This window comes from Aulonocara sp. 'chitande type north' Nkhata Bay, linkage group LG2 (assembly GCF_057382095.1).
Source record: "Aulonocara sp. 'chitande type north' Nkhata Bay isolate Kocher_YH1m ecotype deep benthic linkage group LG2, A_spYH_male_GT1.1, whole genome shotgun sequence".
Taxonomy (NCBI): Eukaryota; Metazoa; Chordata; class Actinopteri; order Cichliformes; family Cichlidae; genus Aulonocara; species Aulonocara sp. 'chitande type north' Nkhata Bay.
The window spans coordinates 3,513,428-3,538,463 of NC_141345.1; the positions used below are offsets into that span (position 1 = coordinate 3,513,428).

Here is a 25,036-nt window from a genome sequence, read left to right on the forward strand (position 1 = left end):
TTGGTTCTTAAAAGATGCCCCTTTTTCCTTTTTCATTTATTATCTATGCCTTACATAACTGAGATTTTGACAGTTTTTGATGAGCCAGTTTTTGAGATTTCATGGTCTCTGGGTAAGCTGGGAAGCTCAGGAGGTAATCATATGACTGACAATGATCATTTCACATGGAGAATAAACAACAACCTAAAAGCAAAAGGTTTTTTTTTTCAGATGTGGCCTGCAGCACTTGTTGTGGCCTGTTGCAATGCAAAAGGAAAATAAATAATATTTTAGAAGTCCACATCTCTCAAAATTCATGCTTTCAAGGTTTTTATTTTTTTTTAATATATTTTTTTATTTTGGGGGAGTTAGAGTAGGTTGTGTTGGGTGAGCCGACCTTTGAAGATCTTTCAACTCCTGCAAGCTCCAGGCCTATGAGATGCACTGCCATCCTTTTAAGGGAATGACCATAACTTTGGTCCCCTTGCTTCTAATCCCTCCTCCAGACCCTTGTCATCACAGATCAACCAGTCTGAGCCTTAATGTCCTCCACTTGCTGGCAAGGGCAGCTGGTAGCTTTCATGTATGCGAAGAGTCACATCAATATGCTTCAATCTGCACTTGGACCAGAAATTGATGCCTTTATCTTCATCTGTCTTTCTGAACAGTATATGATCTTTGACATACATCTTAGAGCTTCTGCATAATGATTCACGTTTTACAGAATGCATTTGAAGCATTATTAGAAAATCGCTTTGATTTGGACTCCTAAAGAGCACATTGCCTTAGATTTTACAAAAACAATGCAAAGAGATCCTAAATGGCTGTTGTCTTTGCTGTCTCTCAAAACTGTCACCTTTCATTAGAAACAGTTCAGTTCTGTTGCGAGATACAGACTTTTTGTACGATTTCTCAAATCTCTGCTGTTTGAGGTTGAACTTAAAAAAGAAATTACATTGATCACGGTCCAGGGTGTTTCAAAGTGGTGAGTAATCGTCAGTGTTTAATTTTATCTGTTGCAGTATGCATTGCAAGGCAGCTGCATGATCAAGCCTGTGAACTCTACATCTGAAGGAAGGATTCTGTTTCTGATCATATCCCTATTGAAGTCCATCCATTTGCCGAACATGGAGGTGTTGACGCACTCGCGCTTGCACTCACTGGTATGTGGTGGTTACATTTCTATGTACTGGACGTGACTGTGTGCCGATATTTAGTGTTTGTAGCAGTAGTGGGAGCGCATTTTAGAACGCTGTAAGGGAGGATGCATGGCAATCTCGCTGTTAACCTTCAGCCTTACGAGTTCACTCCAGGGCCTAAATCTACAATGATGGATATAAGGTGACGGGGAATAGGGGGTCTTCACACAACCTAGGAATTTCCCCTGATGTTTTTTACTTACATTTAGACCAAGATTTGCACTGCGATGATATTTTATATTAGGGGTGTATCATTAATGGAGGGGACAAATGTGATTTGTTGACCCTAAAGTGGATGGCACAGACAAAAACAGAGTAATGGCATTGAGGCAACAAGAGGGAATGCAAGGTAACCGGTTGATGATATATGTATTTACACTCATCAACAATATAATGTCCCCAGGGGACCAAGGTTTCATTTATATCCCTTTGAAATTAAAGCCCTAATGATGGAAATTATTAGCCACTTGCTAAAGAGAGCACAGGGGCATGCGAGAGAGTAATTAGTGACCAGTGAAGCTTTGAGGAGATGAAGTAATGTATTTAAAGGCAAAAATAATCATCAGTAAGGAAGCCTGGCCTTCTATTAGGTGCAGTCTATGATATGGTAATTTGATATGCATCGAGTGAGGATTCGTGCATACAGCATCACATTAAATCAAAAACAGCAGCATTAATTTTTGTCTTACGATCAGTGGCATACCACCTTCACTGCTGACTGACTCAGACCTGTGACGTGTTCACCTTTTCATGGATGACTTTCAAAAAGAACAAGGAAGAACTGATGGTATTTATTTCAGTCAGCAGGGAATAATCCTAGTTTTAAGATATCTGAAAGAGAAGAGGGATCAAAACTCCATCTCTTATGTAACAGGAGAGTGTGTCACATTGTTTTTTTTAGGTAATTAGCAATTTTCCTCAGCTCAACTCCAGTACCTTATGTTATCTGTTTGGTTGCTGTTGTGAATGCCATAGCATTCCTTTCAGTTATGTAAGTGACGAAATTATGCAATCTCTATAAGTATGTTTCAGAAAAAATAATCTGCAACAAAAAGGAAAATATACTTATGGAAATGCTATGTCTACAGTATAACAAATACAAAATCCCCACCGTTTTGACATGCATCAGGTCAGTAATACCCAAACAAAAGCTGAGTGTGCAACAGAAGAAAGAAGAGAGGGAGTTTGTTTACTGTAGAAACAATGATATTTGTATTTAAAAGTGTACGCTTCTTGACTTTCAAGACCAAAGAAACAGCTACAAATGAATCAGTAAAGCTATGTGTGTAATATATTTGACTCGTAATATCACTTCCTGTTTGAAAACATCATTAACTTTGCTATATGCATTAATTTCATTCAAAATATCCCACAAAAGGGACCATGAATAATTCCAAGGAACCAATGGAAGAGAGGGAAAAAAAGATACAGCCATCACTCATATCACGCAGCTTCAGTATAAGTACCCTTTTCTGCCTGTGTTTTAAAATGGTGTAAATGTCCTTGTATTGATCAACACATTACGGTAATGTGCCAAACAGGTACAGTGGAAACAGCTTAGAAGTCAGCATGCGCTGTTGATAATATAAATTGTAACATGTGAACAAGAGATTATTGCAAAATGGCTGACTTGACTGCCTACACATCTTTTTTTTACTGATCTCTAATATAAAACAGCTTTTACTGTTGTTGCATGTTGCATGTAAATCCATACGTATAATATCATAACAATATCAATTTATGTTTTTTCCATTTTAGTTTAATTTGGGGATCCCAAGTAAGAAGATAATTTCTTTTTCTTTTTTACTGTCTGCTAAGAAAGACAGATTGTGCGACTGGAAGGTGGTGTGTGTGTGCGTGTGTGTGTCTGCGTATGTGTGTGGGCATGTGTGCATTATGCGTGTGTTAAACAGGACCTAGGCCACAGCAGCGTGGAGGACTGAAGTCTCCGTGTATTCTAGCTCAGAGATCACAGAACTTATGAAAGACTGCTCTTTGATCATTTCCATTTCTAAAATAATTTGCTTTGAACATTTCAAGTCACTTGTGCTTTTATTTATGGAGCCTGTAGACAATCAAGGAGTTGAAAATAATTAGGCTCACGCGCACATGAGTGTGGACACGTATTCCCTTTCGATCAGTTAAAACCAGCTCTGTTAATTAAAGTTCTAAGCTGTGACTCTGCCCAAATAATTTTCTTGTAAGCTACTGCATTCCTCAGATCTGTTGTCAGTAGTGCATATTTTCTTTTGGTTGTTCCTTTCTATGTTTTTTTCTTACAGAAATCCCACTGACCCATATAGTTGATCTCATTCTTGAAGCATATAATATAGATTCCAAGTTAAGAGAATAGGGGCTCTATTATTAGTCCCATTTGAGGTGCGCAGCCTCCATCTAGGTACTGCTGTGTATTTCTGAATTCCCTGAGTGAAGGCATTACCATCTCATTTGGGTGAGGGTGAGATTACCTCATGCAACCGAGCTGTTTTATCACAGAATATCTAGGGGAGCTGAGCTGTAGCTGCTGACTGTTTATTCAGGCAGCTGAAGGAAGAGACATTCCAGACACATTTCACAAATATCACACATGACAACTTGTGATGCCACCTTACTGATGTTTCCCATGAAAGGTCTCTCACTAACAATAACATCCTATTGATCTTCAGCACCATTTTAACAACCTCCTCTCATCCTCTCACACATACACACCTGAGTGGGTATGGATTGAAAATGTTAGCGGTTAGCGGCTAACTTTGCCAACACATCCTTTGGTACGTCTGTCAATTAAGCCCAGTCATTGTAGGAGTGGCACAAGAGCAGATCTGGGCAGAGAGAGAGTGATGATAATCAAAGGTGTAAATAACGGCTCATTTCGTGGTGCAGAATTAATATGCAGGACTAACATTTTTGTCCTTATTAAAAGGATGAGAACTCAAAACAAGAAATAAACTTCTTGGATTAAAATTTTGTGTTTAATTGGATAGATGAAAGGAGCAATTAGTTGCAGTTGAGTTAAGTTCTTTTTTTTCCCCAAGTCAGCTCATCTTAATTTATTTAAAACAAAAAAGGGAAATAGTAATAATGCATTCATTCACTTCTTTCATATTTATTTCACATTTTTATAGAACGCCACTGCAATTCATTCAACAGTTCGGCTATCGAATATCTTTCATTTTTCTATTACGTTTGAGATCATAGTTCAAACGAACTATATTCTCTTACTATGTTTTCCTTTTTTTCTATTCACACCTGTCTGGCCTTTTAAACAAAACAATAGCTAACATATTTGCCACAAACTTTATAACAGTTTTTACTGAGTTGCTTTAAATTTTAGTTATATTTCATAAACTGCATGCATTTCAGTTTTTTTTTACATGAAGATTTATGGTACTACTGTTGCTTTATACTGAGTGTTTTTTTTATCTACTGAAATGTGATGAGCAAAATACACTTTCAGTGTAATGCAGTACAGCTCAAATGCACATAAGACTACAGCCTGCTAAGCTGCTGTTAATACTCATGCCGTTTAAAATAAATTAAAACAACATTAGTATCAAAACACTGAATTATATCCTTGCTGCCAGTAGATTTAAATTCAAGGCCATTATATTAGGCTACAATATAGTTAGGTAGTTAATAGTATAGTATTTTATCCCAGTGTAAACAATAAACTCCTAAATAAGTAGGCCAACATTGTTTGAGTTTATTTTGCTTCTCTGAAATATTACAAAAAAAAGCCCAGACTACAGGTTAATGAGAAGTTCTAATTTCCCAAAGATCATAGGAGAGATAAACGCCCACCTTTTTAGTTCCTCTCTGGTTATTTCCTCTTTGCTGGCTCTACATTTGTAGGCATGAGATGCTCGTTTTGTAGATATACAATTTCAACCGAGTGATGCTGGTGCTGTTGTAACGTTAAAGGATATGTTTCTTGTTGTGGAAAATGGGTGAGATGACTGGTAGTGTCGTTCCGTTATTGCACCGACCTTACTCATCAGTCAGAAATCAAAGCTTTGACAGTTGCCAACATTAAAGGGCTGCTTCTGGCACGTCTTGTGCCAAGAGGCTTCTTTATGCTGAGCATATTAATATACTGTAGGTCATGAGCAGGCTCATCTGCTGCTCATGTATGAGAAGATGGATACTCTCGAGCCACACCAGGCACAGATCCAGCCAATATTCTTGCTGGAATATAAACTCATCCACTACAAGTGCACTAGCTGGCTACTGAAATGACTGAAGTATTATGACACAGTTTTTTAATCAACCAGGAATTTAAAGTAGAGTTCCTGAAAAGTAAAAAGCAAACCTGAGTTTAACTGAAAGATCCATCGCTGCAAAAAAATAAATACAATCACTTCTTCCTGGTGTCACATCTGTTTGTAGAAAAGAAAGTGATTCAACAGTACAAGCTGTTCTTATTGTTAGTTGCATGTTGTGTACAGGCCATAAGCTCATATTGTTATTACAGGCTACTTTTGGGTTTTGATTTCAGACATTAAAAATTAATAATTAAAATGTAAACGCTTCGAGTTTCAGACCTTGTCACAAAATAACCTTTCATTTTTAGTCCATGTATCCACATTGAGGTATTTTGTCGCTATGTTTTTTCTCCACGCGGTTTGGAATTTTGACTTGGGCAAGCTATCTGTTTATCTGCACACGCAACAGAACTTGAACCGACTCTTTTTAGCATTAAAATAGTGTCTTAAAATCTCAAGGAAGTCAGAGTTAGCAGCGAAGCTAACAGCTGTAACTCTTTGATTTGCCGCTTCAGCCACACATTTATGATCATTAAGGCAAATGTAACTTGTGCCCACTTATTACCTGTAATTAATTCTTGCTGACTCTCAAGTAACTACTCATCATTTTTAATTTTAGTCCAGTTTGGAGTAAGTTTAGACATTAGATGTAAAAATGTTGAATTCTTATATTTTTGCAGATAATTTGGCCTGTTTTGAGATTTAAAGTGTGTATTATTAGAATTTATATTGACACATTTTTACTTCTACAATGAGCCTGTCTGTCTAGGCGAACAGAAAAAGCAAAGCCCATTCATCCTTCTGAAACCGCGTGCACAACTTCTACCGCTGACTGCTGCTTCACAAAATCACCAGCGACGAGTGCTGTTTTGCAAGGGGCGGTGTCTCTCAAAATTGAGATGGATGGTTTACAAAAAATATGTGAAACATAACATGCATGTTTCATGATGTCAGTGACAAGACATGGCACCATGTCTCCTGCAATGTAGTTTGTGCCTTTACCAGAGTATCTTAATTCCTGTGCAGAGACTGTGATTTAGTCTTTTTTGTGTGTACCGGGACATGTTTATGGGCTAATAGGCCTTTGTTAGTAGTACTCTATTTATTTAATACAATTGTAGTGTGAACAGGAGGAATAATAAACAGGCTGACTAAACATACGATTCTTCTTTTGGGCTGAGAAAACCCTGTGTAAGGACACAAAAGGGGGACGTTTCCACAGCGGAAAGTAAATTCTTTTGAAGTGGAACTAATCATCTGAGGGATGGTTTTCGTTGTCCTAACAACGCAGCTGAATTGGAATGAGCCTTCTTTTTTGTGGAAGATATGTTTTCTTTTTTTCATTCAGAACTGATGATGATAGCAGTTTCACGCCCTGTCCACCCACATTGTCCGTCCAAACTTCTTTGCAGATAAGTCTTTACTCGGAGACGCCGAACACACGGCGGGTGACTCTTGGACTGTGACGTCAGCCTCACTCTTGTGTCTCCCAGTCTTTCTCTTTTTTAAATACCATTAGAATGAAAGGGGAATCTCACAGCAAATCCTTGTCAATAACAATTCTTTCATAGTGCGAATGGATCAAGACTTAAAAAATACCCCATATCATAATATATCATCTTTTATATTATGATATGGATAATATGATGCATTCCTCTTTAGGTTAAGGTTATTTAAGTCAGGTTTTATCAAAATAAACATTTATGTTTTATAGAAATTAAAAAATATGAAGGTAAAAAAATTAACTAAAGTTACATTTCCTTCTTATGTTTTTTTCTTGTTTTGCAGTATTGAAGGCTCTTTTCAAGATGAGAAAAAATACTTCAGGCATCTTGTTGAAGTTTTGTGTGTGAACATCTTGAATGCTGTCATAAAAGCTTCAATTAAAGATCTTTACTCAGACGTTTTGTCTTTATTTACATTTCTGTTGTGACAACAAAGTCTGAAACAGTGGATTGCACATGAAATAATAGTTGAAAAAGATTTTGATTATTTATTGTTGTTGTTTATTTTATGAGCTAAACTTGGCCTAAAGTAAAATAAAAAAAATTTCCTATATCACTATGATGAAAAAACAAGAAAGGAGAGTAGAGAAACTTAAATCATCGACCTGGTAACATTTGCATGCTTTGAAAGTCAGTCAAATGATAAAGGTCTTAATTAAATCTATACAGAGAAAATTAAATGTCTCTTTACAAAGGCTTTGATAGACAATTATGATAAATACTGTGAACTGTTATTCCTATAATTGTCCATGCTACTCATTCTATTAGGTAGTAAAAGGTTGGATTAAAGTGGACTGTTCTTTCTAAAGATAGCACATGTCCTTTACAAACTAAGTAAGCAATTATTGACTGGAAAGATGAGATCTGGCAATGATTCACTGTGATATAATCTTTTGTCTAAAGCTGGAGGGGTGTAGCTGTATGTTTCAGCTTGTGTCCAGCGTCTTCTCATTTGCGATCCAGGAACTGAAAAGGGTAACTTTGGCCTTATGACCTCAGCCTGAGAACTGTAAATCTTTCTTCTTCACACAAGCTGTATTGCTTTGCCTCTCCTGAGTTGTAAACTACTGGCCTTTCTGCTAGTCCTATAGCCATCCAGCCGTTTTATTGTCTCAGTAGGGATAGTGAGTTCAGGCAGTAGTCATCGACCAAAACAGAGGTGAACTGTTTGGGGAAGCCTCTCGGTGCTGTGCTAACTTTTCAGTCAGACCTGTCGAGTTTGAGGGGAACAAAGCAAATGCAGACTTGTAGATTTGAGTATATATTAGGCAAAGCAATAAACAAAAGCTCCCGTTATGTTTGTTGCATATTAAAAAATAGTGAATTTTATGTGAAATGTGCACGATTAAAGATTTTGACTGAATTAAAACATCAATTATCTGTAAAATGTGAATGGACCACAAATTAGGATTTAACAGTCATCAGATGTCTTTGCTGGACTCCAAAACTTATGAGTCTTATTTTTAACAGTTAGACTTTTTCAAACCTTCTCTACTGTGTTTTCATGTTGATTTCAAACCCTCCCTACTGTGTTTTTTTTTTCATGTTGATTATATGCAAACTTTTGATGGTGATTTAAATCTACATTATTTAAAACTTTCCCCATGGATGATTTATTGATTGCAATGTTGCACTTTACAAAGAGGAACATCCAAAGAACAACTGGAGCCTGATTTAAGTCACAGTATGTTGTAAAATTGTTAAAAATGTAATAAATCAAACTGCTTTTCATTACTCCAAAAAAGCAGCCTGTTGGCGGTAAAGCCATGAATGTAGCCACAGATTTGGCAAACAAATTAAACCCAGTGTGAGTATGTGTTGATAACTGCAGTGAAGTATTTGTATTAGTGAGAAGCAGGTGGCAGCCAAATGAGCAAAGTTGTTCTCAGTCAAAAACTATTTCAAGCTCAGCACAGATTTGTACTGAGAAATCATAAATCTACATGATGTTCAGTTAATGCCAGCTAGTCACACACCAATTAATGCGAATTTAGGTGGCTTTTACAAGATTTGGCAGCGATGTGATGTCACACAGGGGTGGATCCCTGGTTGCAGTGACAAGAGAAGACAACTCTTTCTTCCATAGGAACACAGAAACAGCAGGATGAGTCATGATTCTTTTTTGTAAGCGGTACAACAAATTTTCAGAAGATGAATCATTTTTGTCTCCACACTGTTTGCCTGCTGTATGCTGCATATTCTCTGCTAAAGCCTCACCAGCACACTCTAGTACTGACTGGAGCAGGTTAAGGCAGGACACAGTAGATAAGCACGTGACACACTTGAATGTAGGCCACTTTTAGTTCTTGTTGGGTAGAAGAGAAATTCAGCTCTTTAGAGGATACAAACTTAGAATCCTCAAGGAGCCTCATTTCTTCTCCTTCCAGCTCGAAATTGGCTCTTTTTAATGCAACTGAAAGCTCGCTGTTTTACAGGCACGAATAAAGAAGCGGATGTCCTAGAAATTCAAATGTTGTTTGCAATGGCCGTGCCCAGGAATACATTTTCTTGTCAGAGTGATTGATCAGCTATATTATAGTATCTTCGCATCCTCCAACTGTCCATTGGCTTGCTGGTATTTTTGTCATTTTTACATGCCATGCGGTAACTGGTTGCCATTGTCATCACGGCAGACTGGGAGCCGGGGAGAGGACGCCAGTGCTGTGCCAGTTGGCGCAAGTAGTGAAAACACAAGGCAGACACAGCACAATTCTAATTTTCATCGTTCCAGACACGAAGGTCACTGCTTTGGCACCTGTAGTTTTTACATGTTTGGCTAGTTATTGACTGAGTCCATGTACTTTGGATGTATGTGTAAATTGAACTGATTTATTCCTGTATAAATTATGAAAGTGTTGATTTTCTTCTCATTAAAAAAAAAAAAAAGAGGTCAGGTTATCCATGCACAGTTATGTAACACAGGGTGATTTAGGGCCACTCTAGTGATCAACTACAATAGTACAAGTCTATTAATAGGACACACTAGTAAATAGATAATTACAAATCTTGTGATATACATTTATTTTTCTGAATTATATAACACCGTGTGTAAAGAAAGAAAAATTGTTTGTTCACAAGAGGCTCATCGTGATTGTTATTTAATGAGTTAGCTCTTATGCCCCAGTTCTGTTAAAGAAAAAAAAAATCAAAGAAATGCAGCTTTCTTCTTTGCTATGCTGCACACACAACACAGGAAAATGTGTGTACCTTAGGTTATTGTATGGCTTTATCAGTTTTCTTGTAGCTCTTAAGCCTGTAGATATATTCTCCTGGTGGTGCTTTGCTTAGCACACAATAGTTCTGCAAATATCAGGGGCCAAGTCATTATCTTCTGCTCAGCAGGTCACATTATTGGAGTGTTGAACTAATGATATGTAATGAGCTCTCTGTGACACATGTCTAGCCACCCTTACTATCGTGGGGCCCATTAATAGATAACAGCATCATAATTAGCTTCGTTGGGAAGCCAAACCTAAGCTTATAAATATATCAAACAACAGTTAAGTTGCGTAACTGCAATGTATGCAGTTCTTATATTTTGTTTTCTTGTGTGTATGGTATTTTGATGAAAGTATTGTGTTCATCGGCACAGCTAAAAATTGCTAAGTACTATGACAGGCACTGATACCGTGTACTGTATAGTATACACAATACCGACAAGAGCGTTTTCAAAGTGTGGACATGTATAATTGTCTACAACTACTTTTTCTTTTTAAACAAACAATAATCTATGGCTAACAGAGCGTCGAATCATTATTGTCAGTGTTTTCACTGTGCTCAGTAAATTGAAAGCCCGGGACACAAATACATGGCTGTCTTAAAAATGTATATTGGAAATGGTTTTGATGTTGTACCCCACTGCAAACACTTTCAGCCTTCTGCAGGTCTCCTAGCAACAGCAAACAAAGGCAGGACCCATCTCAAGTTTCCCGTGGAGCGGCCAGTCCGGCGTGCCTTTGATCTTGACTGGGAAAATAGCTGAGTGGGCACTACTCGCATTTGTCTTTCATTTACTCCAGCACCCCCACCCCCTCCCAAAATGTTCACTCAAACAGCCAAATCTTTATCTGTCCGCAGCAACCAATACCCCTCTTGGATAATCAACCATAGCAAGAGAAGTCATTGATGCACTGTTTAGTCAAAATTGGACGTTTTTGTTTTGGAGCACAGCTGCTGCAGCTATCATTTGTGGTTCCATTGCAAGAAAACAAAAGTGTAAACCCAGATAGTTTAATCCAAGACGGTTTAACCCTTGTTTCCATTGTGTCAAAAGTGTCAAAAAAGACTTACCTCAAAATTTATGAACCTATGCCTTGGTACTTTTGAATGAAGCCGTTTATCTTCCATTGCAAGAAAATACAAGTGAAACCCAAGATTGCTTAAACCAAGATAGTTTAGCTGTTTTTGCAGCATGTAAAAAAGGACTCACCTCAGAATTTATCTGTCCATGTCCTTGGACTTTGGGACAAGGAACACATGAAGCATCTAAAACATTTTCATTCTTTTCAACTTTATAAACTCAAAGCACTTGTCTCAATGCCAAAAGGATACTAAGCAACCAGCGTGGATTTTGCAAGTCTCTGGGCTGACACAGTACAGGAGAGTGCTCCCATTTAAATTCAACATTACAAGTCTAGGCTGCACATGGGAAAAAATATTTAGGAAGTTTAATAATGCTTTCGAAGTAAGTCTTTGGAATCAAAAATACATAACTCATGACCAAGTAAATGCAACACATCTTAAGGCTATTTAATGTTATCTTACTCTGCTCTGCTTTCATCCAAAACAGCTCAGACAGCTCGAGAGATTAAACAAATTGAAGTGTTACACACCGTTTTGGTGTAATTTACTGTAATTGATGTTTCTATCTAGTGCTGAGGCCTTCTGAAGCAATTGCTTGTGTTTGTAGGAAGGCATACAACCCAGTGGGATGTATTGACTGAGGCTGTTGACTAATACTGCTATATTGGCATGTTTTAATGCTCTCCCATTGTTTGACTAACAGACTCCGCTCTAAAGTTAAAGCACACCTTGCACACTGCAGAAAAAAAAAAAAAAAGGATATCAGTGTGTGTTTTATCACTTTTCTTTATCAGAGATGACATAGAAACAAATTTCTTTTTCGTTTGGTATCTTAATAGGTTAGCATCTAGCTATAATATATGCTATAATAACCTAGCTATAATATATGTTTGGGGTGTATCTTAGAGTCAGAATACTAACATTTTTTGTTATAAAAGTGCTGAAAGAAGTTTTGTTAAAAAAAAAACAAAAACAATATTTGCTCACATACCTTTTGTGATTTCATCCTTCTGTGATGGATACCCCATGGTGCTCCCATTGCCATATTTGCCACATTTTCGAGTGTTATCTCCAGGTATAGTTACACTAACATTGTCTGTACGAACAAAAAGGCTTCTGGTCTTATTTTTTGATGTAGTTTTCTTCCTCTGGAGCAATTTCCACAACCAAACTTCTGTTTCCTGTTTGAACATCCACACGTCTTCGCACAATACGGACAGAGATCACTCCTGAAACTGTGGTAACACTGTCCTTGTATGGACAGAAATTGTTTCAGTATTAAAACACAGTTTTAAAATGAAAGCATATTACTGTAAATATAGCCTTCCGGTGCTTAGAACGTTTTTTTACTTTTAACCCACAAACTCCTGTGTTCTTGATTATGTGATTGTTGCTTATCAGAATCAGAATACTTTTCTAATCCCTAAGAAAATTATGCATGTTATCCTTGAAATGCAATAATGTGCAAGAACAATGTGTCCACATCTCCAGTTATACCACATTGTGTTGCATATGTGGTCCATAAATGTACCACAAACTAACACCCAACAACAAGCAAGTGATCAAAATTGGGACTTGATGAAGAACACAGTAGAGATCACGAATGAAGCTATACAGCTATAAGATACATTATCGTACTGTTACAGAACTGTAACTCCACATCATAGTTTTCCCCAGGACTGCTGAGTTTGGTAAATAACCACGTGTTTACTGACATATTAGCTAATGTGAGTGATATGCTTTGAAAAAAAGTAAAAATGAATACATTTGCAATTTAAATTCATACATTTAATACAACTGTAACAAGACGTGCAACAAAACTTGCTTAATGTACCGAAAGTGAAAGTGCAGAAATGGTTATATATGATGTTAACTGATCATATAGTGATGTATTAATCGATACAACAGCTTGAATGTTGTAGATTTTTGGATATGATTTGGATCAGATAGGTGATTAGTTCAAGAACATCACATGTTTTATTTGTAAAACTTAATTTGTTAAGTAACAACAAACCATAGATTAAAAAAAATGCAATGTAATAAAAATACAATTTTAAATCGAAACGTGATGGAGTAAATATCAATAAAGAGAAATAAAAGTACCTGAAAATTGTCTAAGGAGAAACAAATTAAATGTAGAGTCATGCAATATAAGGCTTATCTTCAGAAATGATGATTACATTATGTGGTGAAATAGGGAAATAGTTTTGATTGACAGTGCAGATGCCTTTGTAATTTCAAGACTAAAAGCAAACATGAGAACTTTGATTTAAGTATATTTGGTAAATATACTGATGCCAATAGTTTCACACTCAAAAGTCTAAACAAACACTGCAGGTTGTTTGGATTTATTATTCCATTTAGACATTATCACAACAATGTCAGCTCAAATTTTGTAGATATAGTTCTTCTCATAGTGCACCTTTGCACTATTTCCAATTAACCTAAAAATGGGAAATAAATATTTTACCTAGTACTGTTTTGTTAGTTGTATTATCTGTCATTCCTGTTGGTGAGTTTTTCAGTGTCTTTAGCAACTGAAAAAAAACTCCCAACAAAAAACCATTTCATCTGTTATAGATGGTTGTTTTCAGGGAATACTTGTTCTAGCTGGTTCCTATTTTGAGTCGTCAAAGCAAAGGTTCTGTAGGAGTGCAGTTTTTTTTTTTTTTTTCATTCCTTCAAGATCCTATTATGGAAGCATGGAAGTTTTTTTTTTTATATCTTGGAATTGTAGGGAAAAAAATGCCCCACCCTTGCCTTCAGCTGCCTGTATTCTTCTCTACAAACATGTTACACACTGAGAAAGAAGTCACAATATTTAATATATAGTCACATTTTTTTCCAGGTTGAATAACAAAACAACAACAAAAGAGGTTGTGATCTAATACAGAAAATTTGAAGTGCTCAGACAAGGAGACCTTTACCTTTCAAGCTACCTTCTGACCTGGAAAAGCCAGAGTAACGTTTCGTTTTGCATCTCACCTTCAAGAACTCTTTACTAGCTAAAATAGTTCTTCTGGGAAGAAAAGGAAAACATTTGAAGTAGATCTCTCTTCTCCCTCTTTCTCTTCCCCCAAAACCCATTTGAAGCCATTTTAGCATTTATATATAGTATATTTATGATTCAGAATCCTGTGCAAAAAGACTGTTATGGCATCAAGTATCATCACATTACCACTGACAAAAAATAAAGCATGTCTTCATGCTTGTCTGCACCAAACCCCACTTGGAGTACCCTTCTGATGACTGCTTGTGCCAACTGACAACAATGTTGGGGTGGAAAGAATGTATTAATATCCTCTTGAGCCCTAAGCATGAACATTTACTGTCACCGTTATTTATCCACTTATATGCTTACCAAATATAGGTGTCCTAAGAAGTAGTTTAGTTACTGGAAGCATTTCAGTATTTTTACCTTAATGTAGCAACGAGGTGGGACTCTCTCTGTAAAAAAAGAATCATTTCTGTTTTCATTTAATAAAATTATCAGTTGAATTGCTTTTTTATTAACAGCAGCTTAGGGTGCAAGTTCATTGTGCTGGAGGACATTAATGTATGAAAATAAGTTGCGATGTCTTTAAATGTAAAAACACACACTCTTATACACACCATCCTCAAAATTGCTTTCTTAGAAGCTGCAACTCACTTTTTGTGCACTTAACTTTTCAGATTTGAATCCAGATAAATTCTTAAACTAGTTTTTGGTACTTTTTATTATTTTCTTTTTGTATTACAGTTTTAAGCATTTCTTGAGGACACGTGTTAATTGTTAACCTGCTTTAGATGACAGTGTTGGTTGTCTAGCTGGATTTCTGTTATCTACTTTACTACAACAAAAGGTAGATATGTTTTCCACCACACTGTTAAAATTGCCAACTTCAGTTGTACATCTGTCAGTAGAAACAGGATGGTGTTGTTTATGGTTCATCAGCTGATTGGATCTTGGGTCTTTCTGGCTTAAAGGATAGTATTTCTCCTATCCTTTTCAGGATTTCAAGTGCCATGTCTTTCTTAAATAGTCAGAGTTATTGCTCCCCCTCTGCCAGTCATGAATACTCTACTTGCCTGCTACCTAATAGCCTACTCCACCACCCTGTGCCCAGGAGATTTCATATGTTTTGTGGTTTCACACAATCTAACAAGTGCCCCATCTTGCCTGATCCTTGTTAATATAACACATGGCAGAATACAGTGAAATTCGCATGTGAAGAAAATTAATGAATCTTCTCAACAAACCAGTTTTGATCTTTCAAACCCAACTAGAGCCAAAACAGAAGCCCTCTTACTCTCAGAGGCCCAACGTGATGCTTTCAGTCCCTGTGGAATTTAAAAAGGGAATGGAAGCTGGCAAAGAAATTTCTCAGCAAAGTTGTCTTCTTCTCTCTCCTAAATTTGCCAGTTTTCAAGAGCTCATCAGTGTGGGCAACAGGCTTGGGAAATAGAACCCTTAGATACAGATTAATTTCATCCTATAGTTCCCCCACAACCTGTCTCCTTACAAAATATGATGATGGACAGACCTAGAGAAGGTCTTTGCAGCCAGCCACCTTACTTGATGTATTCTCCATGGCAATCCTTAACCCCCCCCCCCCCCCCCCCCCCCCCCCAAAATGACAAAGGGATGAATGGTCTAATGATAAGTGCAGAAAAAGGCATGTAAAACCTTTCTCAACATACTGCTCTACTGGCTGCAACAGTGGAAGCCTCCAGTTTGGTTAACAAATACTGACTCAGCTTAGTATGGAAAACAAAACCTGGAGAGTTTTGTTCAAATGCTTAATCACTGACTTCAGTCAAATAGAGGTATTTAACAAGTTAAATTAGAAATATTTCTAATATCTCCACTTCATCTAATTGCCCATAGAGAGTGATGTGTGTTACTTTACATAAAAGTGCAGGAACACAACAATATGCTTTCTGACCTGTTTTGGCTTACAGCCTTCAATCCCTGGCTTCTCCAGTCTACATCTCACATATCCTTGGGCGAGATACTAACCCCCATCGGATTACGGATGTGTGTCGTGTTAGATAGAAAGCTCTTACGTAGAAAAAGAAGAGAAAAAAGTGCTTGTGTGAATGGGTAAATAAGGCAAGTTGTATAAAGTGCTTTGAGTGCTCAGGTAGAGTAGAAAACCACTACGTATTTTCACGACCATAAGACGCACTGTGCTAAAAGGCGCAGTCTCAGTTATGTGTGCCATTACTGTATTTAACACACACATAAGGCGCACTGGATCATAGGGCGCATACAAGTACCGTATGCGTATTTAAAAATAAAGCATGTAAACACACATATTTGGAAAACTCGTGCCAAAGGAGTGTTAGAACAAAAGATGATAAGTAGTGATGTGGTGAGTAAACATATCATTACAGACCTGCGGAGAAGACGAACAATGGACCTGAAACTTGGGAAAGTTTTCCCCTGGAACGAATTAAAACTGTAAGTCTTGTGAGCGTTGTGTGGACTCAGATGCTAGATTTTCCTCCTTGTTTCTCCCTTTTGTATGTGCTCATGGTTAAAAAAAAAAAAAAAAAAAAAAGGCATGTAAAACCTTTCTCAACATACCGCTCTACTGGCTGCAACAGTGGAAGCCTCCAGTTTGGTTAACAAATACTGACTCAGCTTAGTACTTTTAATGTATTATTACTGTTTAAGGCATACATGGTAATAGTTGTCGTAGTATATAAATTATTAAATGGTTCTTGGCTACTTCAGATATACATGTTGATAAATGTTATAGATACATAAATGATTAAACGGATTCTTGTTTTTCAGCGTACACACTACCTCAGATGCTATGGTCCAGGCATCCTTAAATTTACCTATAATAAGCCCCTAATAATCTAATTTACTTTAAATATCAAGTTCAGAGCAAACAGTATTTTTACATGATATTAAATGTTTTATTTTGTGTTATATGGTAAACAACTTATTGGAGGTGAGTGGCCAACCACAGATGGTCACATTCCCACTCAATCATTGTACCTGCATAATGTACCACTGTTGAGAGCTAAGGGTGTCGGAGTGGGAAAGGGTGATTCAAACCATTGTAAAGCAAGAGTGAGTTGGTGTCAATCATTTGAAAACTAAAGAAATTTAATAAATGTAATCAATACAAGTGCATTTATTAATTTTTTCTTATTAATATTTCTAAAATAGCACAGTGGCTATAAGGGACATTTTATACCTATTTTAAATGCAGGTACACCAATAGAATCAAGGTGTTACAAACAGGAAAATCTGGCAAAAATGTAAGGGTTGAACATTTGTAAATATATGTTTATTGAAAATATTATTGAATAAGTGGATCGGTGTACATAGACCCTCTAAGGTAAATACTTTGTTACCTTACCACATCACTCTAAAATGTCGAACTTGCTTTTGACCTCAAAAAAACAACAAGTTTTACTAAGGTACTTTAAGGTATTTTCACTATGTGTGGCAGAATGTTATTAGGAAAAATAAAAAGTATTTAAAAATCTTACTACTGAAAATTCTTGGGCCCTCTTTTGAAATAGATTGACTGGACTAAAAGGCCCCCCTACTGGGTATATAAAGAATGCTTAAAGCTTTCGTGCCTATTTAGAGTAATGCGCAGACATTTTACACCATCTCAATCTGTCATCCTATATGTTGTGTACACATGGAAGAAATCAGTGTCTGTTTGTGCCATATAGAATCTTTAATATATGACATTTCTAGAGAGGGAAAAAAAAACCAACAACAACAATCATGGCACAGACGGAGTGGGGGTGGGGTGGCTCTCATTGGGGTTCAAAAGTAGAATGTAAGATGTCTGTCTTTGTCTAATCCAACACATTTTATTTTTATAACTGAGAAATCTGTTCAGGGACCCCAACATTTTTTTTTCCAACTGTCAGGGTGTCATTTGTCAGAAAAAAACAAAAAACAAAAACGTGAAACTGTATTCCCACCCCCATTCCTTCTGTATGTTATGAGGTTTTAGCTCTTTCAAAAATGCAAGGTGGGTGTTTGTATCAGATGGACACGTAGACACAGCGACCTTCCACGTACTCTCCACACTCTGCGTGGAGAGTACGGACGATCTCCTGATTTCCTCTTTTTTTAACGGTGTTATGCACTTTAGCTTCATCCTCAGTCAGTAAAATATGCCTTTAAGATGACGAAGCATTTGGACTATAGTGAGCATTGTCCCTCATGATTGAGATGTTAACCTTCAGGGCAACCCTTGCTCTTCAGTACCTCATTTTTTCCTTCCCTCTTTTCTCTGTTTTCCTCCTCCTGCGTCTTCTTCGTTCCCCTTTACCCTGGTTTCTCTTCTCTAGCAGCCTGCACAGTGATGCTCTAAAGCCATTAGTGAGTCCTAGCACCGATAATGAAGCCACAGAGGTGGTCTGAGCCAGTATGGCATTGGCGCTGGAACACGGGAGGAGGGTAGATTAGGATAATTACCTAGCCATGGTGGAGCAATGGAAAAAAAAAATCTCTGACTTCCTGCAGGCCTTGAACAGCAAAGGAACACAGTTCAATCAGGTGCGACACCAATTGCTCAAAAAAGAAAGAATAAAGCAAATTGAAAAATTAGTTCCAAGTATTTTTAGTGAACATCGTGTGTATATTAGACTTTTTAAAATTTTCATTTTTTGTTTTTGCAGGTGTTCTCCTCATCCCGCTCTTATGTATATATGTGTTTATTTGTTGTTTGCGAGGCTGTGATTTAGGTCTGTCACACATACTGTAAGGACATCCTAAATATCCACGCTCACAGAGACTTTGAAGAGCCTATGAGGTCAGGTTTTAAATTATGGTCTGAACCCACACCAAGCTTTCTCCCTCCACTCCTGTAAATCCATTTTCCACACAATGCATTTCAAATCAAAGCGACGTCACCATAACATGCCTTAGGAAACATTAAGCCATAGTGCGTTACTTTCATGTATGATAGCACAGCCCCTGTATGCTTTGATGTGCTCGCGTTTTTTTTTTAATGCTTTATTAATAATAACACATTGGCTCCTTCTCACACCACCATCAGCTTCTGATGCACCTTTCTCTCCTCCTGAACAACATCCCTCACTCTTTCCATGCCTCAGCTGCGTCATCCCTCCCCAGCCCCTGAGCCGTGTCTCAGGATTGGCCCGTTTGTGTTTGGGAAGGAGATTAGAAGGAATGACATGGGCCTTGAGATGAAGAGAGTTACAAAGACCTATCAGAGGGCAGAGAGTACAGAGAGCAGAAACACCATTGGCTACTGAGGAAATCAGACATGTCTTCATTTCTCCCAGCCATCCTCGCTGAGTGTCATTTCCTCACCCGAGGAGGGAAGCATAGGGGGGTGGGTGAGGATCAGGATTTGAGTTTCTGTTTGTGAGTGTAAGTGTGCGTGGAAATGTGTGTTTGCTTGCGTGTTGTGTGCAGTAAACATAGAAATACAGAGGGATGAGCATGTAGATACTGATAGCACTCACCTCCTCCAAAGCTGGCCAAAATACAAAGCAGCCTGCGCATTCCTAGTGTTGTCCTAGCTGAACACTATGAATGGGATGCCTGATTCATAGACATGCAAGCTTATCTCCTAATAAACTGCTGCAGCTTTATCACTGGATGTTTTACATCTGTGTTTTAATGGCAAAAGTATCCCAAATCACACAACTGCTGTTGAGTATTTGCTGATATTTTCCTTCTGGCAAATTCAATATAATGCCTGCAGTTTACTGGATCACTTAGCAGTTTGTCACAATAACATGTGTACTCCTGCACACAAACACAAACACAAATTTAATTTTCTTCTTTTGTGATATTGTTGTGTTTGTATACCTCTTTGATCATGCTCCAATCTTCCTGTTATGTAGTATGATTGAATCTTGTGTATTTTATTTTCTGATTTTGATTGATCCTTTCTTCCCTACACCTTCTAGAGTACATTTTTTTCCCCAGCTCATTCATCTCTGTTTATATTCAGTGAAAAATAAATAAATATGTATTAACATGCTGAAATAACTCGTTTCTGTCTTTATTGCTTTCAACATTTACTCTGTCATTTCCAAAAGCTTTCTGCTGATCTACATTTATTCCATTTATCAGGTGTGCACACGTGCCAATTGTGCAGCGTTTTACATACTGATTTGACAGAATTTCACAGTGGAAAATCTTCCTAAAACACACAGTTTTGATGATGATACGAGACGTTACTCAGTATGTTTCTGCTTGTTGTTGCTTGACTCTGGCTGTCTTCACAGTGATATGACTGGGAGCAATGGGGCTGAGCCCCAGCCTAATCTCTCCGCCTCGACCATAATAGATCTGTGTGGTCTAAAGGCCCTCTGGGGGCACCTGGCTCCCCTCCCTGCCATCTCTGGCTGAATCGAGTGTTGAGGCCATCCCAGCGCAGAGACCAAGGGTCAGCTTCAAAGGCCTCCTGCCCCCTTCCTGCCACCTGGTGTTCCATTTCGGTCGAAGGGTGCATTTCCTTTCCAGTCCCTCCACCCTCTGTTGCCCTTCTCAGAACAGGTTAAGGACATCGAGCTGGTACAGCTCCTCCCTGTGATCTCCTTCAGCCTCCTCCCTAGCCGCCCACATGCGGAGACAGGGTGAGAGATCAGTCCCACCCAAACATCACAGAGACACCATCATTTGAAATATAAGTCTGCTTTTGATTTAATCGAAGCCCAACAATATATATGTCTATACATTGAAGTAATTTGGTAGTATATAGTGAAGGATCTGCTACATTTTTATGAACTTGAAGGTGTGTAAGGAACTTCAAATCTGTAATCCACAGTTTGATTGTGTAAAGTGCATCATTAAAAAGTCCTGAGTTTAGTCATAGAGAAAATAATTACTTCCACACAAAGAATGAATATTTATAGCATACCTTTTAATCATATTATAACACAATATGTGTACATTGTTCCAACAGTTTTTTCAAAGGCAAGAGCTTGTTTATAAAGGAGCATTAAATAAGTAAACTTTTTGGCGGTCACTTGAAACACATTTTATTATTAACTGAGCACCATATCATCTATGGTATGAATAACTCTCTCTCTTTCCCTGTTGGTCAAGTAAAAAATGGCAGGACTATAAAACACACATTTTTATCTTCGTCAGGGCTGCTGGACAATAAGCTCCAAGAATACATATTAATCAATTGAGATTTTGAATCTTTTTATAATGCTGGGCCATTTTTTCCCTCCAATACATTAGCAGATCTCAGTATGTCCGCTACTCTTGTGAACAGGGATGAGAAGGAGAAAGAGGGAGAGGAAATAAAGGTCTGATGAGTTTGGCAAAGAGAAGATGGAGGCTGAGACAGATGGCATGAAGTCTGCAGCACTCTGGCGTGGCTCGCCTGGTGCTAAAATCCTCCTCTCTCACATTCCAACAAATCCTACCAGGAGGCTGGGGAGTCTGTCACACCACTCCAAGTATCCACACAGCTCGCTTCACCCTCCTCCCCCACCCACTGTTGCCCCCCTCGTGCAGCCGAGCCTCTGGCCACTCTGTATCACATTTCTACTATTTTATTCTCACGTACGTATAGATTCACATATTTGCATATTTGCGGTAGGTCATGTGGACCTTTACAGACCTGGTAAGATAAGCAGCTCCAGGGGTGCAGATAAGAAGAGAGGCCAAGTGCATAATGAAGAGATGCGGCCTTGCTGTCACTGCAGTAGAAAAACCTTATTCTGTAAACACTGGTGCAAATCATAAGGGAAAGACTGTACCATCCATTTATATCAGAGGAGACTTAAGAAGCTTTTTGATTAGTTTCACCGCAGTCAGCATCAACCAATGGTCTTGAAGAACAGCTGTGTTACCCAATCTCAGTCCGAACATGCTCCTCAGACCCTTATTTTAAGGCTTCCCTTGGGCCTTACAGTCCAAAATGGACAGTAGTTTGACTGATTACACATAGCACAAACTAACAACTGGATCACGGGCTCCACATGACATCTTCATCTCCAAATACAGTACTATTGGATTGCCTTTGAATTTCTGAAGCATGCTTTCTTTCACCATCTCAAAGTGGTTCATCTAACAAGAACAGTCTAATTTATTTTACACTATGCTCGCTCCCCATGTCTCTTCCTCGCTGTCTTTCTGCCTGCCTTCTGTTTGTTCTAATGAATGACTTCTGAAATGAGGTGCTGCTGTGAGGAGGTCACAGAGGGCTTCAAAATCACATTACTGTTAATGATAATAAAAAGAACAATCTGTGTTAAACCTCTTGGATGTTTTCTTTTCTCTCTCCATATGGAGAGAATGTTTCATCTGCTACTATTTTGAACATCGTCATGTTTGGAAGTCTCTGCAATTAAAATGCACACTAAATATTTTCATTTTCATTTTTGGTTTTTTTTGGTGTTTTTATGCAAATGTTGTCTCTTTGCAGAAGAGTGTGTTCTGATAAAAAGGTATGCAGTGGTGCGCCATCTGGATTACAAAGTACATCACCAAGCACAAAAACATAGTGCGGCATAAAAGGTTTACCAACAACACCTAAATTTCAAATGCGACTGTACCGTTTTATAAACAAATGCAATAAAAGTAAAGTAAAGGTGACTTTACCTCTTTGTGTGTACAGACGCTACACTGCAGATCTAACAACTACGACTGATTTGCATCTTATCATATGTATAGTTGTAATTTGTATAATAGCAGTCAAATAATAACAATAATAACAATTTGAACAGCTTCTGAATAAGTTTTAAGATAAAACTCACAACTTCAGGCAGATTCAAATAAGTTTTATCTTTCATGTAGGTTTTCAACACTAATGCATCATATGAGAATCTGACACCAACGTGTTTGCTGGGGTTGTTTACGTGGATGTCATCTTCACAAACAGATCACCATCACCACAGAGACAGAGTTTCTGGCTGTCCTTCCTACGTGGCAGGGCAGCATGGCGTCCCCAGGCTCATTGGCACTGCAGCTGTCACCCACAGGATGGAAAAGTGGCGGGGTCGATGACTGCACGGCGTGGCTTCTGGCAGCATCCCTCCCTTCCTGGCCCGGTGAAAGGGCAAGGATAGGGAGCCCAGTCTCTCAGTGCATTGATCGAGGGCCAGCCCTCCATTAGCCACCGTTAGAGCTAAAGGTCAGCTAAGGCCAACGGATGGGTCCTGCATCCGCATCCTATGGAGTGACTCATTCTCACATCCAGGGATTGAGTCCTTGTCACTTTGGTCTGCATTACCCCCTACTTCTGGTGGCCACATGAGGATGCCCATTCCTCTCAGAATAGCCCCCTCCCCGATGAGCGGATGCACCCTACTCAGTGACATTTTTTTTTTTGGGGTTTGGTGTCAACCACATTCTCCATTATTTTTGCTTTTACAGATATTACTATCTCCTGCCAAATTAAAACAGCCTTCCATCTCATTTTCTCCAGCAGAAATTGCTTAATAAATGAGCAGGGCCTGATTTGCACTGATGATCACAGAGCAACACAATTGCATCAAATTGCTCACCCAGAGATGGTGCACCACATCGTGCTGATCACTGAGTGGCAACTACTGCCTGGTGTGGTTTACATTAATGCCGCCAGGCTGTGAAAGGGGATAATTGTGGTGCTAAATGCTGTAGAGGCTGACAGGATCCATTTCTTGACTTGTCAAGGGCAACAGCAAAAGAGTGGGTCATGCCGGGGTCTATCCACACAGAGGAAGATGAACTTGTTCGCACAAACATGCATGCACACACGTGGGCACATGGACACACACATAGCCAGACAAAATCAGCCGCACTCCACATAGAGATGATTGTCTCTTTCTCCTGTCAGGTTGGGCTTTTTTCCTAGCCATAGAGACCTCATCCTGGGAAATTGAGCAATTTCTGATTGAAAATAGTGCCGGTAATTAGAGCACTCACTATTTGTAACCACTTGGCAATACATTAGTATGCAAAGCTGGCAGCCAGCTTATCTTGGGGAAAACGTTTGTTTCCTTAATTGCCCTCTTAGGACAAAAGTGAACGGGGTGGGTGGGGAGGGAAGAGAGTAAAATGTTAACGTGCTGCAAGCTCAGAATAAGAATGGAGCCTGTGTGTTGAGGGGATGTGACTCCCTGAACACAGGGGTTAAACTCCACTAATAGGCTGCATACAGCACACATGGGTGCACACACACAGATACAGAGTAGTGGAGCATGCATACACTCACATATGGGCACACACTGACACTGGCACACAGGCACATGGAGGCACAGACAACAAGACAACTATGATGAGCCCATACATTCCAGAACACACACAATTAGGCACAATTAGCTCCACAGACATACTGTATTGTGTAAAATTAGACACGTGAATACAAGTGTTCAGCACGCCAGTGAATTAAATGGATCTGTCTTTAAATCCATTAAGATGTGAAACACAGAATGGCTTTAGTTCCCTCATTTAGTTTGATAACTCTTTCTCAAACACTCACTTCTCAGTCTGGAACACTCATCTTTATCAGGAGACCTGATATAAAATTGTGCTCATACTTGTCATCTAAAAAGTGTCAAGGTTTGACTGCAATCTATGTGATATATTACAGTTAAACATATGGAATTTCTTAATAGTTAAGTCCTATAATGCCTCAGTTATTATTCGCACCGCACTTCTTTAAGGACTCTTTTACATTGGAAGCAGAGGTGAGTCTAACATGTGAAATTCTCCATTATTTTTCTTGCCATTTTAGGCACAGTAAGCTGGACCCTAATATCTATATATTTGCACACAGAAAAAAAGTTTCGTTTTTAATTAGAAAATGTGATGCAAATTAATTCTTTCTTTGCTTAGTGACTCCAGAGGCAT

The 25,036-nt window shown here is 38.3% G+C and overlaps 1 protein-coding gene across 3 annotated transcripts in view; it reads left to right on the forward strand.

The window, feature by feature from the left end:
- Positions 1-22,437, forward strand: part of zic6 (zic family member 6) — a 37,584-nt gene extending 15,147 nt beyond the window's left edge. For 2 of the 3 annotated variants that reach the window (XR_015130556.1, XM_086302388.1), the window contains exons 3-4: positions 1,002-1,142; positions 7,229-22,437. The gene's annotated coding sequence lies outside the window, so the exon portion shown is untranslated. The remainder of the gene's footprint in view (positions 1-1,001; positions 1,143-7,228) is intronic. The other variant, XM_086302396.1, reaches the window with a different exon arrangement.
- Positions 22,438-25,036: the final 2,599 nt, after the last annotated feature.